The sequence below is a fragment of the Balaenoptera physalus genome (genome assembly GCF_965194825.1).
Source record: "Balaenoptera physalus genome assembly, chromosome: 6".
Lineage (NCBI taxonomy): Eukaryota > Metazoa > Chordata > Mammalia > Artiodactyla > Balaenopteridae > Balaenoptera > Balaenoptera physalus.
The window spans coordinates 91,623,025-91,642,439 of record NC_138885.1 but is presented as its reverse complement, the minus strand read 5'-3'; positions in this window follow the sequence as shown (position 1 = coordinate 91,642,439).

Genomic DNA, 19,415 nt, shown 5'->3' with positions numbered 1-19,415 from the left:
GAACTATGGGAGCAGAATGAAGTGGCAAGAGTCAGACCTTTAAGTCTAGCCCCATCCTTTTTTTCAAGCCCCCAATCCACCCTATCTGGTATCTCTCCTGGAATACCAAACTAAACCCTTAATACTATTGATTACTCTTCCCCCAAAACTGCGTTTCTCACTTCTGAAGTTCTGTTAAAGATATAATGTTTCACTAATAAAAATAATAGCTACTTTAATATAGCAGGTATGTATCATGTATTCTTTTAAGCACTTTCCATATTAACCTCATTTAATCCTCAAAACTACACTATGATCTAGAAACTATTATTAGCCCCATTTTATAGATGGGAAGACGGAGGCATAGAGAGGTCAAGTAACTTGCCCAAGTTTATTGAACTAGTAAGTAAAGAGCTTGATTGGAGCCCAAGCAGTCTGGCTCCACCATTATAATATACTGCCTTGCCACCAAGATCTTATTTATTTACCCATTCAACAAATATTTATTGAATTAGAGACTTCTAGAGATACAGAAGTCATAACTTAGACCTGTGCACTCACAAAGCTTATCTTCTATATTTGTCACATTTCTTATTTCCATTCTCCTTTCCTGGTACTATCTTGATTTGGGCCTCTATTACCTCTAACTAACTGGGACTTTTGCAATAACTTCCTAATTGTGCTATCTCTTTCTCCACACTTCCAGAGTAATTTTCCTGAATGCAACCAGAATCATTTCTCTTCACAGTTTAAATACCTTGGTTTGTACTTGAGGCCACCTGAGGATAGCTCTGACCAATGTTTTCCACCACTATTTCCCATCACATTGGTGGTTCTTAACTTATTACCATCCATTATGGGGTGTGTAGCAAGCAATTCTTGACAAAAAACTTTATTAAAGTTAGCAAATTATTTTCTTTAAAAATTAAAGCAGATCGAAAGTCATCTATTATAAGATCATTATCATTCATTTGCATTCTGATATATGTTCTTGGAAGTGAGAGAGGGAGTGGGGTTACTAGGAGTTGTATATGGCAAGCAGCCTATTTTATCTATGCTTTTGGGTGCATCCATGGGAGAAGGTGCAGTGGGCTGGCATGGAAAATGTTTATAAACTGCTGTCATGGCAGAGAAAGCTCTTAAACAACTGAACTCTATGTTTTAGTCAGACTGGACACACTGTGTCTTCCCTTTTCTTCAGATGTCCTTTCCTCACTTTCTATTGTCAAAATCCTACTTATTGTTTCAAGGTGTATCTTAAATACTGCCCTTTCCTGTAAGCCTTTCTTAGCCATTGCATCTGATGTGAACACATTCCTTTTTTGAACTTTGCACCTTGTACTTTCTTCCTGATATTTGGTCTACTTTTGCATGTGCAATTGTCTTATCTTTTCTCTTAAACTGAAATTCTTGATGGCAGTGGCAATTTCTCACTCATTTTAGTGCTGCCTCAATGTATGGCAAGCAACATGCTTTAATATGTATGGAATGAATTTGATAAAGCCAGTACTTATATCACAATCATAGACTTCACTATGGAGGAGAAAGGGTAACAAGCAAGTTCAAGCTGGTTTACTTACAGGAATGCTGGAAGATAGACAAAGGAGGATCTAGTCCCTGGCTATTTTTGTGATTTCACATGAGTCACTTAAGCGCTTTGTAAAATGTGAGTACCAAAGCTTTACATGATAGTTAAGACTCTTCTAACTCTCATAATTGGGGTTCCAGATCTCTTTGTATCCTCGTTATTGGTATCCTTGAACTGGTTGGATTTCCTAGCAATATATTCTGCTCCTACTTGATAAATACTGTACTAGTGTAACTGATGACCTTAAGGAGAGGAGGGATAAATCAGATCTTTGAGGAAATGTCTCATAAGACAAGGTCCAGGGCTGCCTCAAATTGGCTTTTGTTTTTGCTGTATAAAACTTTGTTATTCAGACTTTCAATGCTCAGTTAAGAATTCTAAACTGGCTAAACTTGCAAACTCCAGCTGTAAATAATAAAGGTTTTGGTAAAATATTAGCAACATTCGAGACAGTGTTTTTTTTTTTTTTTAGTAAGTTTATTTATTTATTTATGGCTGCATTGGGTCTTCGTTGCTGCGTGTGGGCTTTCTCTAGTCGCGGCGAGTGGGGGCTACTCTTCCTTGTGGTGCGCCGGCTTCTCGTGTTGCGGAGCGAGGGCTCTAGGCTCACAGACTTCAGTAATTGTGGCTCACGGGCTCAGTAGTTGTGGCGCACGGGCTTAGTTGCTCTGTGGCATGTGGGATCTTCCTGGACCAGGGCTCGAACCCATGTCCCCTGCATTGGCAGGCAGATTCTTAACCCCTGAGCCACCAGGGAAGTCCTTGAGACAGTGTCTTATGATTAAAAGTATTTTGGAACTTTTATCATTGATAGGCCAGATTGGCTTCCCTACTTTGAATTAAGATTTATTTCATGAATGAGCATATTTTATTAATCATTCCTGGCATTCTTCATAATATTTGTATAGGACTGGTATTTCTTTTCAAAATATTTGATAGAATTCATCAGTGAAGCTATATGGACTGGGGCTTTCCTTTATGGGAATATTTTAAATTAATAGTACAATTCCTTTACTTGTTATAGATCTGTTCAGATTTTCTCTTTCTTCATTAGTCAACTTTGGTAATTTGTGTCTTTCTAGGAATTTGTCATTTCATCTAAATTGTCTAATTTGTTGGCATGAAGTTGTTCATAATATTTTATTATAATCATTTTAATATCTGTAAAGTTGGCAGTGAGGTCTCTTGTTTCATTCCTGATTTTGGTAAATTTGTGTCTTCTCTTTTTTTTTCTTGGTCAGTATAGCTAAAGGTTTATCCGTTTGTTGATGTTTTCAAAGAAACAAAAATCTTCTGGTTTCATTGATTTTTCTCTATTTTTTGTTTTATTTCATTCATTTCCACTCTGATCTTTATTCTTTCCTTCCAGACAAGAATGCTACAGAATTCCTGTTCTTATCTGAGGTTTAGCAGTTTTTCATGAATAAACTTCTAAATTTGTTGTTGCCCTTTGGTTGATTTCTAGAGTCCTGAAATGGTAGTTTTGGACAATTCTACCCAGTTTTCTAGTTTTTTTGGAGAGAGGATTTGCTGACCTCTTTACTCTGCCTTTGCTGTGACATCCCCATAGTACTTTTGGATTAAAAATTTTGACCTACTTAGATGAAAGGTGTTAGTTGCAACATGTGAGCTTGATATTGCTTTTAACTTTGGTGGTGGAAACAGATGCTTCTTTTTCAAAGACAAGTAACAATAGGTCTTTATTCCCAGAGCTAGGAAGATGCCAAGGGCCTGTTTCAACAAACACATTGCTTCCCTTGGAAAATGATCTGGGAAAAGTATTTATACTCCTATGCTTTGAATAGAAGATTATGGAACACCTGATGAACCTGGCTTAGATACTGTATCATATATACACACACACTCATAAATACATATGTATGTATGCATATATGTATGTGTGTTCTTGACCTAAAACAGACTGCCAGTTATTTCTCCAGTAAAAATAGGTTTATCTGGCATCAACAGATAATTGCAGTTAGTGGTCTGCAACCATAGTGAGACACATTCGAGTCTTGGCACAGCAAGGAAAGGAGAACTCTTTTATACAGGGGAAAAGGAAGTGGGGAGGGCTATAGCAAACAAAGAGTTAATGGCTTTTCACTGGCTGAGTTGTCGTCAGGAAAAAAGAGTTTTCTTATTGGGCTCTGCTCTTGTCCCAGGCCATGAGTGCTCCCCTGGCTGGTCTCCCAGCTCTGTTTAATTGAGGTTTCCGTTTATTAATTTTTTACAGTTCCCCCTTTTGATCAAGATCTTTCTTTGAAAGTACTGCTGATCAAGAGTCAGGTTTTCCAGTTTCAATGGCTTTTTGATCATCAGTGCCAGGAAGGATCTTTCCTGGGTGTAGTGTCTCATACTGGGGGAAAGTGCACAGATTGGAAACCTATTGAGGTCACATTTGAGGGAGAACTCTCAAGCACTTTTTATTTAATGTCCATATGTTATCAAGATTATAGAGATTGGAGATTATCTGAAGTATTATGTCATCATCAAAGGTTCAGCAACAGACTTCCAACAGGCCTTTTCTGTATCTTGGGAAAATGTCTCATTAGATGTCATCTGCTTCAATTCTGGAAAATCTTTACTGTCAGGTCACCAGGTGATTTGCAGTTCCAGTCAGAGTTTGGTTCTTTCTTTAGTGTGTCATATGAATCTAAGAGTCTGTTCCCTGGAGTTTGGTGGCACAAGGGTTGGTTAGTAGTACTTGAAAGGGCCCTCTCCAGCAAGGTCTTCTGGAGGTTTCTTTTCCAAAAGACAAAATCTCCAGGTTTCAAGGTGTGATGCTTAAGGTCTTTGTCTTCCGAGAGTACCTGTGAAAAGATTGTCCTACCAAAACATGGTTATTTTTGATAGAAGCAATTAGGCCTTTGCAATATTGGAGTATCTCTCCTTTTATAAGTTGTGGATCAAAAGAGGCAAAAGCCAATTACATTGGGCATCCTGTGACTCTCTCAAAGTTTATGAGTTCCAGAAGGCGTGGATCTGAGATTTAGAAGGACCAGCTTCAATGCTTTTGGCCAAGGTATTTGGAGGGCCTCTACAGATTTTGCCAATTGAGTTTTAATAGTGCTATTAGTGTGTCTGACTAAATCAGAGGATTGAGAGTGGTAAATACAGTAAAAGTGTTGTAAGACCAACCAAACAGTGCCGACTTGTCGAAGTATCTGACCAGCGGGACTTCCCTGGCAGTCCAGTGGTTAAGACTCTGAGCTTCCACTGCAGGGGGCACGGGTTTGGTCCCTCATCGGGGAACTATGACCCTGCATGCTGTGCGGCATGGCAAAAAAAAAAAAAAAAAAAAAGAAGTACCTGACCAACAGAATGGTTCCTCAATCACTATGAAGTTCAAGAGGAGTTCTCCAGGTTGGGATAAATTTTTCCAAAACTTTAGCTGTAAAATTTAAAGAATAAACTTTAGCCATAGAAGAGGCAGTAGCCTGTCTCAAGGGAAGGCTTCAGTTCAGTGTAAAAACAAATGGACTGTGACAAAAACATATTTATACCTATGAGATGAAGCAAGTTGTATGAAATCCATTTGCCAGACCTTGAGCGGTCCATTAAGCAATTTAAAATGTCTAAGAGCCAAAATTAATGCACAGAAATCTCTTGCATTCCTATACAGTAATGATGAAAAATCTGAAAGAGAAATTAAGGAAACACTCCCATTTACCATTGCAACAAAAAGAATAAAATACCTAGGAATAAATCTACCTAAGGAGACAAAAGACCTGTATGCAGAAAACTATAAGACACTGATGAAAGAAATTAAAGATGATACCAACAGATGGAGAGATATACCATGTTCTTGGATTGGAAGAATCAACATTGTGAAAATGACTATACTACCCAAAGCAATCTACAGATTCAATGCAATCCCTGTCAAACTACCAATGGCATTTTTCACAGAACTAGAACAAAGAATTTCACAATTTGTATGGAAACACAAAAGACCCCAAATAGCCAAAGCAATCTTGAGAAAGAAAAACGGAGCTGGAGGAATCAGGCTCCCTGACTTCAGACTATACTACAAAGCTACAGTAATCAAGACAGTATGGTACTGGCACAAAAACAGAAATATAGATCAATGGAACAGGATAGAAAGCCCAGAGATAAACCCATGCACCTATGGTCACTTAATCTATGACAAAGGAGACAAGGATATGCAATGGAGAAAAGATGGTCTCTTCAATAAGTGGTGCTGGGAAAACTGGACAGCTACATGTAAAAGAATGAAATTAGAACACTTCCTAACACCACACACAAAAATAAACTCAAAATGGATTAAAGACCTAAATGTAAGTCCAGACACTATAAAACTCTCAGAGGAAAACATAGGCAGAACACTCTATGACATAAATCACAGCAAGATCCTTTTTGACCCACCTCCTAGAGAAATGGAAATACAAACAAAAATAAACAAATGGGACCTAATGAAACTTAAAAGCTTTTGCACAGCAAAGGAAACCATAAACAAGAAAAAAAGACAACCCTCAGAATGGGAGAAAATATTTGCAAGTGAAGCAACTGACAAAGGATTAATCTCCAAAATATACAAGCAGCTCATGCAGCTCAATATCAAAAAAACAAACAGCCCAATCCAAAAATGGGCCAAAGACCTAAATCAACATTTCTCCAAAGAACATATACACATTGCCAACAAACACATGAAAGGATGCTCAACATCACTAATTTCATTGGAGAAATGCAAATCAAAACTGCAATGAGGTATCACCTCACACCGGTCAGAATGGCCATCATCAAAAAATCTACAAACAATAAATGCTGGAGAGAGTGTGGAGAAAAGGGAACCCTTTTGCACTGTTGGTGGGAATGTAAATTGATACAGCCACTATGAAGAACACTATGGAGGTTCCTTAAAAAACTAAAAATAGAACTACCATATGACCCAGCAATCCCACTACTGGGCATATACCCTGAGAAAACCATAATTCAAAAAGAGTCATGTACCACAATGTTCATTGCAGCTCTATTTACAATAGCCAGGACATGGAAGCAACCTAAGTGTCCATCGACAGATGAATGGGTAAAGAAGGTGTGGTACACATATACAATGGAATATTTGCCATAAAAAGAAACAAAATTGAGTTATTTGTAGTGAGGTGGTTGGACCTAGAGACTGTCATACAGAGTGAAGTAAGTCAGAAAGAGAAAAACAAATACCGTATGCTTACACATATATATGGAATCTAAAAAAAAAAAAGTTCAGGAATAAAGACGCAGATGTAGAGAATGGACTTGAGGACATGAGGGTGGGGTAAGGGTAAGCTGGGCCGAAGTGAGAGAGTGGCATGGACATATATACACTACCAAATGTAAAATAGATAGCTAGTGGGAAGCAGCCACATAGTACAGGGAGATCAGCTTGGTTCTTTGTGTCCACCTAGAGGGGTGGGATAGGGAGGGTGAGAGGGAGACGCAAGAGGGAAGAGATATGGGGATATATGTACACGTATAGCTGATTCACTTTGTTGTACAGCAGCAACTAACACAACATTGTGAAGCAATTATACTCCAATAAAGATGTTAAAAAAAAAATGGGTGCAATATGGACAAGAATCCCTGGGTTGTATTTCAGACAAGTGGGACAAGTGAGATAGGCACTTTTTGCAGCTTTGGTGTTTCCCCACCAATACTGATTGATGAATGCTATCACTTTGTCAGTAGACTAATGGTTTAGTGCATGTACAATGGTGAGCCGTGGGAATTTTAGTCTTCGGTAGGCCTGGGGTGTTATTTCATCCAAATGAGAGTTTTCTCTTTATCAAACCAACAGTTGTTGAATTTTAAATCTCGTTTTTCTTTTTTTTTTTTGAGGCTGGCTAACTTCTCTAGCCAGTTTTTCTAAGTTATCATTTGGGGAAGTATCCCTTTGAACCATGACAGAGGTTTGGCTGCTGTTGGTTCCTTTAAGAGCAACATTCCTTGTGGAAATGTCAGCAAGATGATTTCCCTTAGCTTCCAGAGAGTCAAGTTTAGAATGCCTCGGAATCTTAATAATAGGTAAAGAGGCAGGTAAATGTATTGCATCCAATAATGCCTGAACATAGGGGTCATTCTAAATTTGATTTTTGCAGAAATAAGGAAGCCATGTTGCTTCCACAACATTCCAAAATCATGAAAGTGCTTCAAAAGTATATCTAATATCAGTATGAGTATTGGCATTTTTGCCCTTGGCTAAAGTGCAAGTCCGTGTAAGAGTGTATAATTCAGCCTCTTGGCTGAAGTAGTCATGGGTAAAGATACTGCCTCAACAACATCAAAAGGGGTTGCAGTAGCATACCCAGCACATTTGCCATTGTCACCTTTTTTTTTCACTGTACATTGTTTAATATAGCAAATATAGAAAATTAGGAAAAAAAGAGAAGCTATGAAAAGCACTATTAACAATCTAAATTTAATGGACATATGGATTCTCAGAGTCAACAAACTGAAAATCCACAATCTCCTCAAAAATACGTAGAACATTTACAAAAACTGGCCATTGTCACCTTTTAAATAAGAGCCGTCATTGGACCGTGAGATGTCAGCGTTACGCAAACGTATTTCCTGCAGATCATCATAGGGAGTCTGGAGGTGACCTGTCAGAATTAAGTAGTGGTGAGGGACTTTGTCAGTGATGGAGGGGAGAAGAGTAGCAGGGTTAAGGTTATTACAAAATAAAAGAACTATGTGAAGAGCAGTTAACAAAAGGATTTCACAGGTGAGGCAGCTGACTGAAAAATGTTGAGTGTGATGAGAATTGAGGAGATCTTCTACTGTATGGGGTATAAAAATGGATAAAGGGGATCCCACAATTATTTTCTTGGTGACCTTAACCAAAAGGCTGTAACAGCTCTAAGGCAAGGGGGTATTCCAGTGCCACACGGTTCTGTTTCTGGTTATAATACCCTATGGGTTAACAGAGGCCCCTGTGTTTTGGGGTGAGTACCCCAAGGGCCTTGCCTTCCTTTTCATATACAAAAGGGAATCTGATAATTGGGATGCCCAAAGGGCAGGTGGGCTCATCAAACTCTCCTTTAAGGACTTAAAAGCTATGTTGTCTGATTCTTCCCATAAAATTGGGTCGGGGTTGATGTTCTTTAGTAAAATATACAGAAGTTTGGCCATAAAAGAGAAATTTGGAATTCAATTTCAGCAGTAACCAGCTATCCTGAGAAAAACCTCACAGTTGGTGCTTAGCTGGGGGTCTGGGAAACTTAGGACATCATGAAGTCTGTTTGGATCTAGATGTAGCCCTTATTCTGATATCTGATGCCCTAAATATCAAACCTGGGTTTGGGCAAACTGCAATTTTTTCCTTGGTGACCTTATGTCCCTTTAAGGCTAAAAGCTTTAGCAAGTAGATGCTGTCTTCCTGTGAGGAGGCTTGAGAAGGAGAGCAAAGAAGCAAATCATCCACATATTGCAACAAAGTAGAACCTCAAGGGAACTTTATATCATCCAGAACAGCCTTCAGGATTTGTGAGACTTAGGACTCCGAGTAAAAACCCTGAGGCATTAGTGTCCAGGTGAATTGTTTTTCTTCCCAAGTGAAGACAAAATGGTATTGGCTAGCTTCATCAATCAGAATACTAAAGAGTTCGCTACCTGAATCAATTACCATAAAGAATTTACTCTGGTGGGAATGGGTATTAGTAATGTGTAAGGGTTAGGGACAACAGTGTGTCAAGGGAGAACAATTTTGTTTATTGCTTGGAGGCCCTGGACAAACCTCCACCGTCAGCCCTTGGGTTTTCTCACCAGTAAAATGGGGGTATTACAGGGACTAGTACAAAGGATACTGAGGCCTTGAGCCTTGTATTCTTTTATTATGGGCTCTGTGCATTGAAGGGCTTCTTTACTTATAGGGTATTGATGAATTCTGTGAGGAGGTTTTGAAGGATCTATTTGAATCTTGATGGGAGGTGTGCTGTGAATTTTGCCAATATCGGTTGGAGATTTTGCCCATAAGGAGGATGGTAGCTCCTAATTCAATAGGGACAAATGATCGGTGTTTCCACAATCATTTCTAGTGCCATGAGAGATGGAGCAAATAAAAGACATCATAGGGTCATTTGATTCACCTTGTTGGCTGCTGTGATGACTCAAATTCTAGAATTATTCCCCCTTTTGGGAGCAAGAAATTCTGCCATGATACTTCTCTAAGAAGTTTCAGCCTAATAAATGGATAGAAGAGGAGGAACTAAGGAGAAAAGGGTGTGTATGTCTCAAATGGTCTGAATGAAAGGGAATCGGTTCAGAGACAGGAATCTCTTGGCTTATTAGAGCTTCCCACTATTTGAACTGTTTTAGTACTCCGAAGCAGGGGCTGCTTTATAGTAGTGCGGTTGAGCACTGAGAGTGCGGCTCTGATGTCTGTTAGGACTGGAAGAGATTCATCCCCAACCTGGAGAAATATTTCTCTAAGCCAATTAAGAGGGAGGATTGGGAAGAGCCCCTTTAGTTCCTTGGCAGCCCATCATTGAGAATTGGGAGGCTGTTGGAAAGGCTGGTTGAAGGGCTAAAGGCACCTGAAGTGCTTGAATCTGTAAAATCTCTTTTCCAGTGTCCTAGCTCTTTGTAGTAGTAGCAGAAACTAGGAGGGTTCTGGTCTTATTTAGGGACCTTCAATTGCTGGAGTTGAAGATTAAGAATTTTGGCCCTAAAATGTTCATTGCAACTCTATTTACAATGGCCAGGACATGGAGGCAACCTGGATGTCCATCGACAGATGAATGGATAAAGAAGATGTGGCACATTTATACAATGGAATATTACTCAGCCATAAAAAGAAATGAAATGGAGGTATTTGTAATGAGGTGGATGGAGTTAGAGTCTGTCATACAGAGTGAAGTAGGTCAGAAAGAGAAAAACAAATACAGTGTGCTAACACATATATACGGAATCTAAGGAAAAAAAAAAAAAAAAAGGCCATGAAGAACCTAGTGGCAAGACGGGAATAAAGACACAGACCTACTAGAGAATGGACTTGAGGATATGGGGAGGGGGTGGGGTGAGATGTGACAGGGTAAGAGAGTGTCATGGACATATATACACTACCAAATGTAAAATAGATAGCTAGTGGGAAGCAGCCGCATAGCACAGGGAGATCAGCTCGGTGCTTTGTGACCACCTAGAGGGGTGGGATGGGGAGGGTGGGAGGGAGGGAGATGCAAGAGGGAAGAGATATGGGAACATATTGTATGTGTATAACTGATTCACTTTGTTATAAAGCAGAAGCTAACACACCATTGTAAGGCAATTATACTTCAATAAAGATGTTTAAAAAAAAAAAAAAGAACTTTGGCCGTCTTCCTTATAGGTGAGTCATCTAGAGTGTGAGAGCGCTGGTTTGCCAGATTCACTAAATCTGGAGTGGAAATAATTTTGCATTCCATTCTGGCCTTTTTTACTTGAAGGGAAAGGTGCCAGTTCAGCCCACTCATAAACAGAGCTAAAACCCACCTGGGTGGAATCAACATCTGAAGGAAAATCAGAATTTTCTTTAAAAATTATCTGAAGTCAACTGTAACAGTCATGAACAGTTTCATCAGATATTTGTGTGCAAGCCTGAATTCTGTTCCAGTCAACAGGCTTTGGAAAAGCCCTAGGAATTGCTCAGTGAAGTCCCCTAGCGACTGCCCAAGCCTGATAACATAACAAGGTAGTGGGCTGGTTTCCTGTTTGTAATTTTAGAAACCTTTTAGGATTTTTTCAATTAGCAGTTTTCATCCAATAGTGGGCAGACCTTCACTGACAAGCGTATGAACTAGCTGATATAAGTCGGAGAAACCAGATTGATAAGTTTGAATGACTATAGTAAATTCCTCAGCAAATCTGTGAGAATCTTTGGTTACTTTGGGAAAATATTTGACTATGGCTCACAGTTCAGCTTTAGTCTAGGGAATATAAGAAGTTAAGGGTTTAGCCCCTGGATCCTCAGCAGGCTTAATTTAAAAATTATTTTTTCTTTTAATTAATTAATTAATTAATTATTTTATTTTTGGCTGTGTTGGGTCTTCGTTTCTGTGCGAGGGCTTTTTCGACTTGCAGCGTGCGGGGGCCACTCTTCATCGCGGTGCGCGGGCCTCTGACTATCGCGGCCTCTCTTGTTGCGGAGCACAGGCTCCAGACGTGCAGGCTCAGTAGTTGTGGCTCACGGGCCTAGTTGCTCCGCGGCACGCGGGATCCTCCCAGACCAGGGCTCGAACCCGTGTCCCCTGCACTGGCAGGCGGACTCTCAACCACTGCGCCACCAGGGAAGCCCAAGTAGGCTTAATTTTAAAGGGACAGGTTCTGATAAGTTCAGAGGAAAAGGAGTGGGGAGAGTTTCAGAGAAAAAGGTAAGTTCAGAGAGAGAATAGTATGGAGGAACTGAGGGCATTGAAGGAAGGGAGGAAGATGGCACTGGAGGTGGCGCCTGAGACAAAGACGCTGAGGAAGAAGAGCCTGAGGCTTTGGGAACCATTTTTCTTTTAATTATTTGTTTATTTCCCTCAGTTAATCTTAAAATCTTATTTTGCAGAGAGGTAATTTTACATTCAGAAGCCTCAAAATAACAATCAAAATAGGCATTCCATTCAGTTCTGGAAGTTTTAGAGCTATTGTAATATAAATTGGTTTTAAGAAAATTAAGTTTGGGGATTTCAAAAGTTCCCCATAATGGCCATTGATATTCTATTTTTTTATTTTTGGCTTCACGAGTGGCTTTCGGCATCCTAGTTCCCTGACCAGGGATCGAATCTGGGCCCTGGCAGTGAGAGCGCAGAGTCCTAACCACTGGACTGCCAGGGAATTACCATTATTTTAAATTGCCTTTGGTCAAGTCAGTCCATTTGGTCAGAAATGTGCATGAGGAAGGACAATGGGTTTTAAACATGAAATCAGCCGGAGTCCCTCTGTAGGGTGCGGCATCCTCAAAATATTTGATAACTGGGGTATCATTTCTCAGAGGTTTTTCTCCAGAGTAAAATAATAATTTTTTAAAAAATTTATTATATTTAATAATATATATATATTTATTGAAGTATAGTTGATTTACAATGTTGTGCTAATTTCTGCTGTACAGCAAAGTGATTCAGTTATACATACACATATATTCTTTTTTATATTCTTTTCCATTATGGTTTATCACAGGATATTGTATATAGTTCCCTGTGCTATATATACAGTAGGACCTTGTTGTTTATCCATTCTATATATAATAGTTTGCATCTGCTAACCCCAAATTCCCACTCCATCCCTCCTTCATCCCCCTACCCTTTGGCAATCACAAGTCTGTTCTCTATGTCTGTGAGTCTGTTTCTGTTTCATAGATAAGTTCATTTGTGTCATATTTTAGATTCCACATATAAGTGATGTATGGTATTTGTCTTTCTCCTTCTGACTTATTTCACTTAGTATGATAATCTCTACATCCATCCATGTTGCTGCAAATGGCATTATTTCATTCTTTTTTATGGCTGAGTAGTATTCCATTGTCTATATGTACCACATCTTCTTTATCCATTCATCTATTGATGGACATTTAGGTTGTGTCCATGCCTTGGCTATTGTAAATAGTGCTACTATGAACACTGGGGTGTATGTATCTTTTTGATTATGGTTTTGTCTGGATATATGCCCAGAAATGGGATTGCTGGATCATATGGCAACTCTATTTTTAGTTTTTTTTTTTTTAATAGCTACTTTATTTATTTATTTATTTATTTATTTATTTATTCTTGGCTGTGTTGGGTCTTCGTTTCGTGTGAGGGCTTTCTCTAGTTGCGGCGAGCAGGGGCCACTCTTCATTGTGGTGTGGGGGCCACTCTTCATCGCGGTGCGCAGGCCTTTCACTATCACGGCCCCTCCCGTTGCGGGGCACAGGCTCCAGACGCGCAGGCTCAGTAGTTGTGGCTCACGGGCCCAGTTGCTCCGTGGCATGTGGGATCTTCCCAGACCAGGGCTCGAACCCGTGTCCCCTGCATTAGTAGGCAGATTCTCAACCACTGCGCCACCAGAAAAGCCCCTATTTTTAGTTTTTTGATGAACATCTATACTGTTTTCTATAGTGGCTGCACCAACTTACATTCCTACCAACAGCATTTCCCATACCCTCTCCAGCATTTGTTATTTGTAGACTTTTTAATGATGGCCATTCTGACCAGTGTGAGGTGGTACTTCATTATAGTTTCAATTTGCATTTCTCTAATAATTAGCAAAGTTGAGCATCTTTTCATGTGCCTATTGGCCATCTGTATGTCTTCTTTGGAGTAATGTCTATTTAGATCTTCTGCCCATTTTTTGATTGGGTTGTTTTTTGTTGTTGTTGTTGTTGTTGAGTTATATGAACAGTTTGTATATTTCGGAAGTTAAGCCCTTGTCAGTTGCATCATTTGCAAATATTTTCTCCTATTCCATAGGTTGTCTTTTCATTTTGTTTATAGTTTCCTTTGCTGTGCAAAAGTTTGTAAGTTTTGGGTTTTTTTTGGCTGCACTGCATGGCTGTGGGATCTCAGTTCCCTGCCCAGGGATTGAACCCAGGCCATGGCAGTGAAAGCCTGGAATCCTAACCACTAGGTCACCAGGGAACTCCCCATTTGTTTAGTTTTGCTTTTATTTCTATTGCCTTGGGAGACTGACCTAAGAAAAAATTGGTACGATTTATGTCAGAGAATGTTTTGCCTACTTCTAGGAGTTTTATGGTGTCATGTCTTATATTTAAGTCTTTAAGCCATTTTGAGTTTATTTTTGTGTATGGTGTTGAGGGTGTGTTCTAACTTCATTGATTTACATGTGGCTGTCCAACTTTCCCAATACCACTTGCTGAAGAGACTGTCTTTTCCCCATTGTATATTCTTGCCTCCTTTGTCGAAGATTAATTGACTTCAGGTGTGTGGGTTTATTTCTGGGCTCTCTATTCTGTTCCATTGATCCATACGTCTGTTTTTGTGCCAATATCATGCTGTTTTGATTACTGAAGCTTTGTAGTATTGTCTGAAGTCTGGGAGGGTTATGCCTCCTGCTTTGTTCTTTTTCCTCAGGATTGCTTTGGCAATTCTGGGTCTTTTATGATTCCATATACATTTTGGGATTATTTGTTCTAGTTCTGTGAGAAATGTCATGGATAATTTGATAGGGATTGCATTAAATCTGTAGATTGCTTTGGGTTGTATGACCATTTAAACACTATTAATTCTTCCAATCCAAGAGCATGGGATATCTTTCCATTTCTAAAAGAATATTTTTCAACAACTTACAGCTCAAACAACTCAATTCAAATAGCTTAAACAGTCAAATATCTCAAACAACTTATAGCTCAAACAGCCTTCAGGCCTAATACCCGTCAGTTCTAAGGAAACAGCTTGATCCCTGAGGAGCCAGGCTGAAGACTTCTCAGCCAGTTCCCATAGAACAGCCCCTATTCCAATGGAATAGGCAGACAGCTGAATTGACACAGTTTCAGTGAAACAGCTCCTGTTGCAGTAGTAATGGGCCAAAGGCTTCTCAGCCAGCTTCAGTTGAAACAGTCTGATCTCAGACTCAGAATAAAGTGCCAAATGAGTACTCACATACAGAACAAGGCCTTAACCAGAAAGGACAAAACCTTAAAATAGATCCTGAATAAGTCCTGGAGAGCTTCTAGTGCAAAGAGGCTGGAAGCCTGAGTCCAAGAGAAAGACATACCTTCAAACTTCAGGGTCAGCAAGAAAAGCAGTGAGCTCACTGGGCTTAATTGTGGTTACTGCACCTGTTGGCTCATCTGCCCCAGAGCCATCGAGGATCTTCTCTGGCCCCCATACGGGTTACCAAAATATTGACCTAAAACAAACAGACTGGCAGGTATTTCTCCAGCGAAAATGGGTTTATTCAGGATCAGCAAACACACTCTATTATTTAGATTTTTGAGGCTTAGGGATTCAAGAAACCTGGCATTCAATCTCTCCACATAGGACTGATGTTAGGTTAAGGTGGAAACTCTTTGTTCTTGTAAACTGTTTATTCAGAAAGTAGTTTGAGGTGACTTGCTAAGTAAGTAATATTATGGATGACCACAATATCTACATTCTAAGTTATATAACATTCAAGGTATTTATTAATAAAACAAAAAAGAACCTAACAAAGTTAACTGTGATAGCATATGGTATAATTGTTAGCTATAGGAATATTTAGGAAGGACTGTTTATTGCTTATTAATTCATATCCTTTGGTATATTAAAATGCAAAGGAAATCTTTTCCTTGTTCCTAAAGAACAAGAAATCTTACTGATAACCCAGATTTAAATGTTTCTGTGTTAGAAAATTATCTCAAATGTATGTTGAACTGTTGCTTGACGTATTTACATGGCCGTCTTTCTTTGATGTCTTTTTATAAACCAAATTTTACTTTATGGAGGCCTCTGTGTGATGTAAAGTTATTTACCAAAAATAAAAAGGCAACTAAACTAAATAGAACTGCTTTACTATTATTATTATTATTATTCAAAGTAGTAGTAGTAGCAGCAGCAGCAGTGTACTACTACTCTTACTAGTAGTAGTCACTACTACTACTGCTACTAATTGGTGTGTTCTACTACTATTAATATTAATACACTGGTCATAGTAGACCTTACATTTATAGAGGATGTTAAAGTTTACAAAATATTTTCACATGCATTTAATTTTATTTTTTATTTATTTTTAAAATATTTATCGATTTATTTATTTATTTATTTAGGCTGTGCCGGGTCTTAGCTGTGGCACGCAGGATCTTTTAGTTTTGGCGGGATCTAGTTCCCGGACCAGGGATCGAACCCAGGCCCCCTGTATTGGGAGCTTGGAGTCTTACCCACTGGACCACCAGGGAAATCCCTCACATGCATTTTATAACTTTCCACAGAAACTTTCTGAGTAAGAAGGACTGCTTTACTTTCAAAGTAAGCTGACAATGATTGTTATTCTTCCGAAAGAAGGCCATGGACTACTGTTAAGTAAATTTAATATCAATTTAGCTGGTGAGAAAAAAGTAGAACCTTTTTTCTTAAGATGCATTTCAGGTTCTACTCTTAAAATGCAGTATTAAAACTGTCTTGGAGGATTTCCCAGGTCGTTCTGGTATAAAAGTAGTTTTCTTTTAAAACATAGCTTCCTTTTTCAGAACCTGACCAGTTGCAGGAGCTGTAGCCTCAGGGAACATTATACAATAAGGCTTACACACAACAGAGATTCTTAGCACTAGGTGACTTGTTATAGGAAATGTTAAAGTGAAATTTTCCATCAGTTCTCTATACCTATTTCTTAGCATTCAGTTCACATTTTAAAATACAAAAATGCCATGAAGAATTTTCAGAAGCCAAGTAAAAAGGTTAAATAACATTAAGAACTTTGGTGTTTTCTAATTCAGAAAGACAAATGCACCCCAATGTTCACTGCAGCATTATTTACAATCACCAAGGTATGGAAGCAACCTAAGTATCCATCAATAGGTGAATGGATAAAGAAGATGTGAGATATAGATATATATGTATGTGTATATATATATATATATATATATATATATATATATATATATACACACACACACACACACACACACACACACACACATGGAATATTACTCAGCCATAAAAAAGAATGAAATTCTGCCATTTGCAACAACATGGTTGAAACTAGAGGGTATTATGCTTAGTGAAATAAGGCAGACAGAGAAAGACAAATACTGTATGTTATCACTCATATGTAGAATCTAAAAAGAAAACAAATAAATGAATATAACAAAACAGAAACAAACTCACAGATGTAGAGAGCAAAGCAGTGGTTACCAGTTGGGAGAGTGAAGTGGTGGGGAGGGGCGGGATAGGGGTAGGGGGCTAGAAGATACAAACTAAATATGTATAAAATAAATAAGCAACAAGGATATATTGTACAGTACAGGGAAATATGGCCATTATTTTATGATAACATTTTTTTAATAAATTTATTTTATTTATGTATTTATTTTGGCTGCTTTGGGTCTTCATTGCTGCGTGAGGTCTTTCTCTAGTTGTGGCGAGTGGGGGCCACCCCTCGCCGCAATGTGCGGGCTCCTCACTGCAGTGGCCTCTCTTGTTGCAGAGCACGGGCTCTAGGCATGTGGGCTTCAGTAGTTGTGGCACGTGGGCTCAGTAGCTGTGGCTCGTGGGCTCTAGAGTGCAGGCTCAGCAGTTGTGGCGCACGGACCTAGCCGCTCTGCAGCATGTGGGCTCTTCCCAGACTAGGGCTCAAACCCGTGTCCCCTGCATTGGCAGGCAGACCCCCAACCACTGCGCCACCAGGGAAGTCCCTTTATGATAACTTTAAATAGAATATAACCTGGGACTTCACTGGTGGTCCAGTGGTTAAGAATCTGCCTTCCAATGCAGGGGACGCAGATTCAATCCCTGGTCGGGGAACTAAGATCCCACAAGCCGCAGGGCAACTAAGCCCGCACACCACAACTACTGAGCCTTCGCGCCACAACTAGAGAGAAGCCTGCGTGCTTCAATGAAGAGCCCCCATGCCGCAGCAAAAGATCCCGCATGCTGCAGTGAAGATCCTGTGTGCTGCAACTAAGACCTGATGCAGCCAAAAATAAATAAATAAAATAAAAAATTTTTAAAAAGTGCTATGGACAGATAATTAGAAAAAAAGTAGAGTATAACCTATAAAAATATCAAATCACTATGTTGTACACCTGAAACTAAGGTAATATTGTCAAATCAACTATACTTCAATTTTAAAAATTCACATTAAAGTGAAAAAAAAGGAACTTTGGTGTTTTATGACATTTTGAGAATCAGTTGCCTAGAAAGAAAAAAAAACAAAACAAAAACAAGCAACAGATTTGTCTTTGAGAAATGCATTCGCTGAGAACACATTAGGAAGCTCTCTGCTTTTTCTAGGCAGAAAAGAGGTAACAACAAAATGTTCTAAGCCCTCCATTTTTATTTCCTGATTCAATAAATATCCAGTAAATACCAATTGTATGTCTGGTGTGCTGTAATGGAGAGCTGAAGACAGTAAATCATGGTACTTATGATTTGCGTTGTCCAGTGAGGGACATAGTAAGGACAAGCACAATACCATTGTGAATGTGCAGATGTAGAGGTTTGTACTGGATGCCATTAGAATGTGGAGGAGGGAGTGACCAAATCCACTGTTGGGAAGGAAGGGATTCCCAAAGAATCCTGAGTAGGAGATATTTGAGGTGGGTCTTGAAGGAAGAGAAGAGGTTGGTTTGATGGAGAAATAGAGCCAAGAAGCAGCACGTGGAAAAGCCTGAAATGTGATGATAGCTGCCAGATTCTAAGAGCAGGAAGCAGCTTGGTGTGTCTAGTGTAGAGTGTGCGTGTATCTGTGTCTGTGTATGTAGGATGAAGGGTGACAGAGATGAGGTGGGGATTGAGAAGGACCTAGGAGGCTATGCTAAAGAGTTTGGTCTTAATCTGTGTTCCATTTTCTGTGTAGTAATTTACTTTAAAATACTTTAGAAATTTAGTATAAACTATATGATGTATTTAAACATAAATTAACTTTTATCTATACCCTAGATATAGTCAACTTGTGTAGTAAATTTGCATTTGAAGAATCCAAATCATGAATTTGCGCTTCAAAACTGGTTCCCTAAACATTTCAGGGCTTCCTTGGTGGCACAGTGGTTAAGAATCCGCCTGCCAATGCAGGAGACACGGGTTCGAGCCCTTGTCCGGGAAGATCCCACATGCCATGGAGCAACTAAGCCCGTGCGCCACAACTACTGAGCCTGCGCTCTAGAACCCCGAGCCACAACTAATGAAGCCCACGTGCCTAGAGCTCGTGCTCCGCTACAAGAGAGGCCACCGCGGTGAGAAGCCCATGCACCGCAATGAAG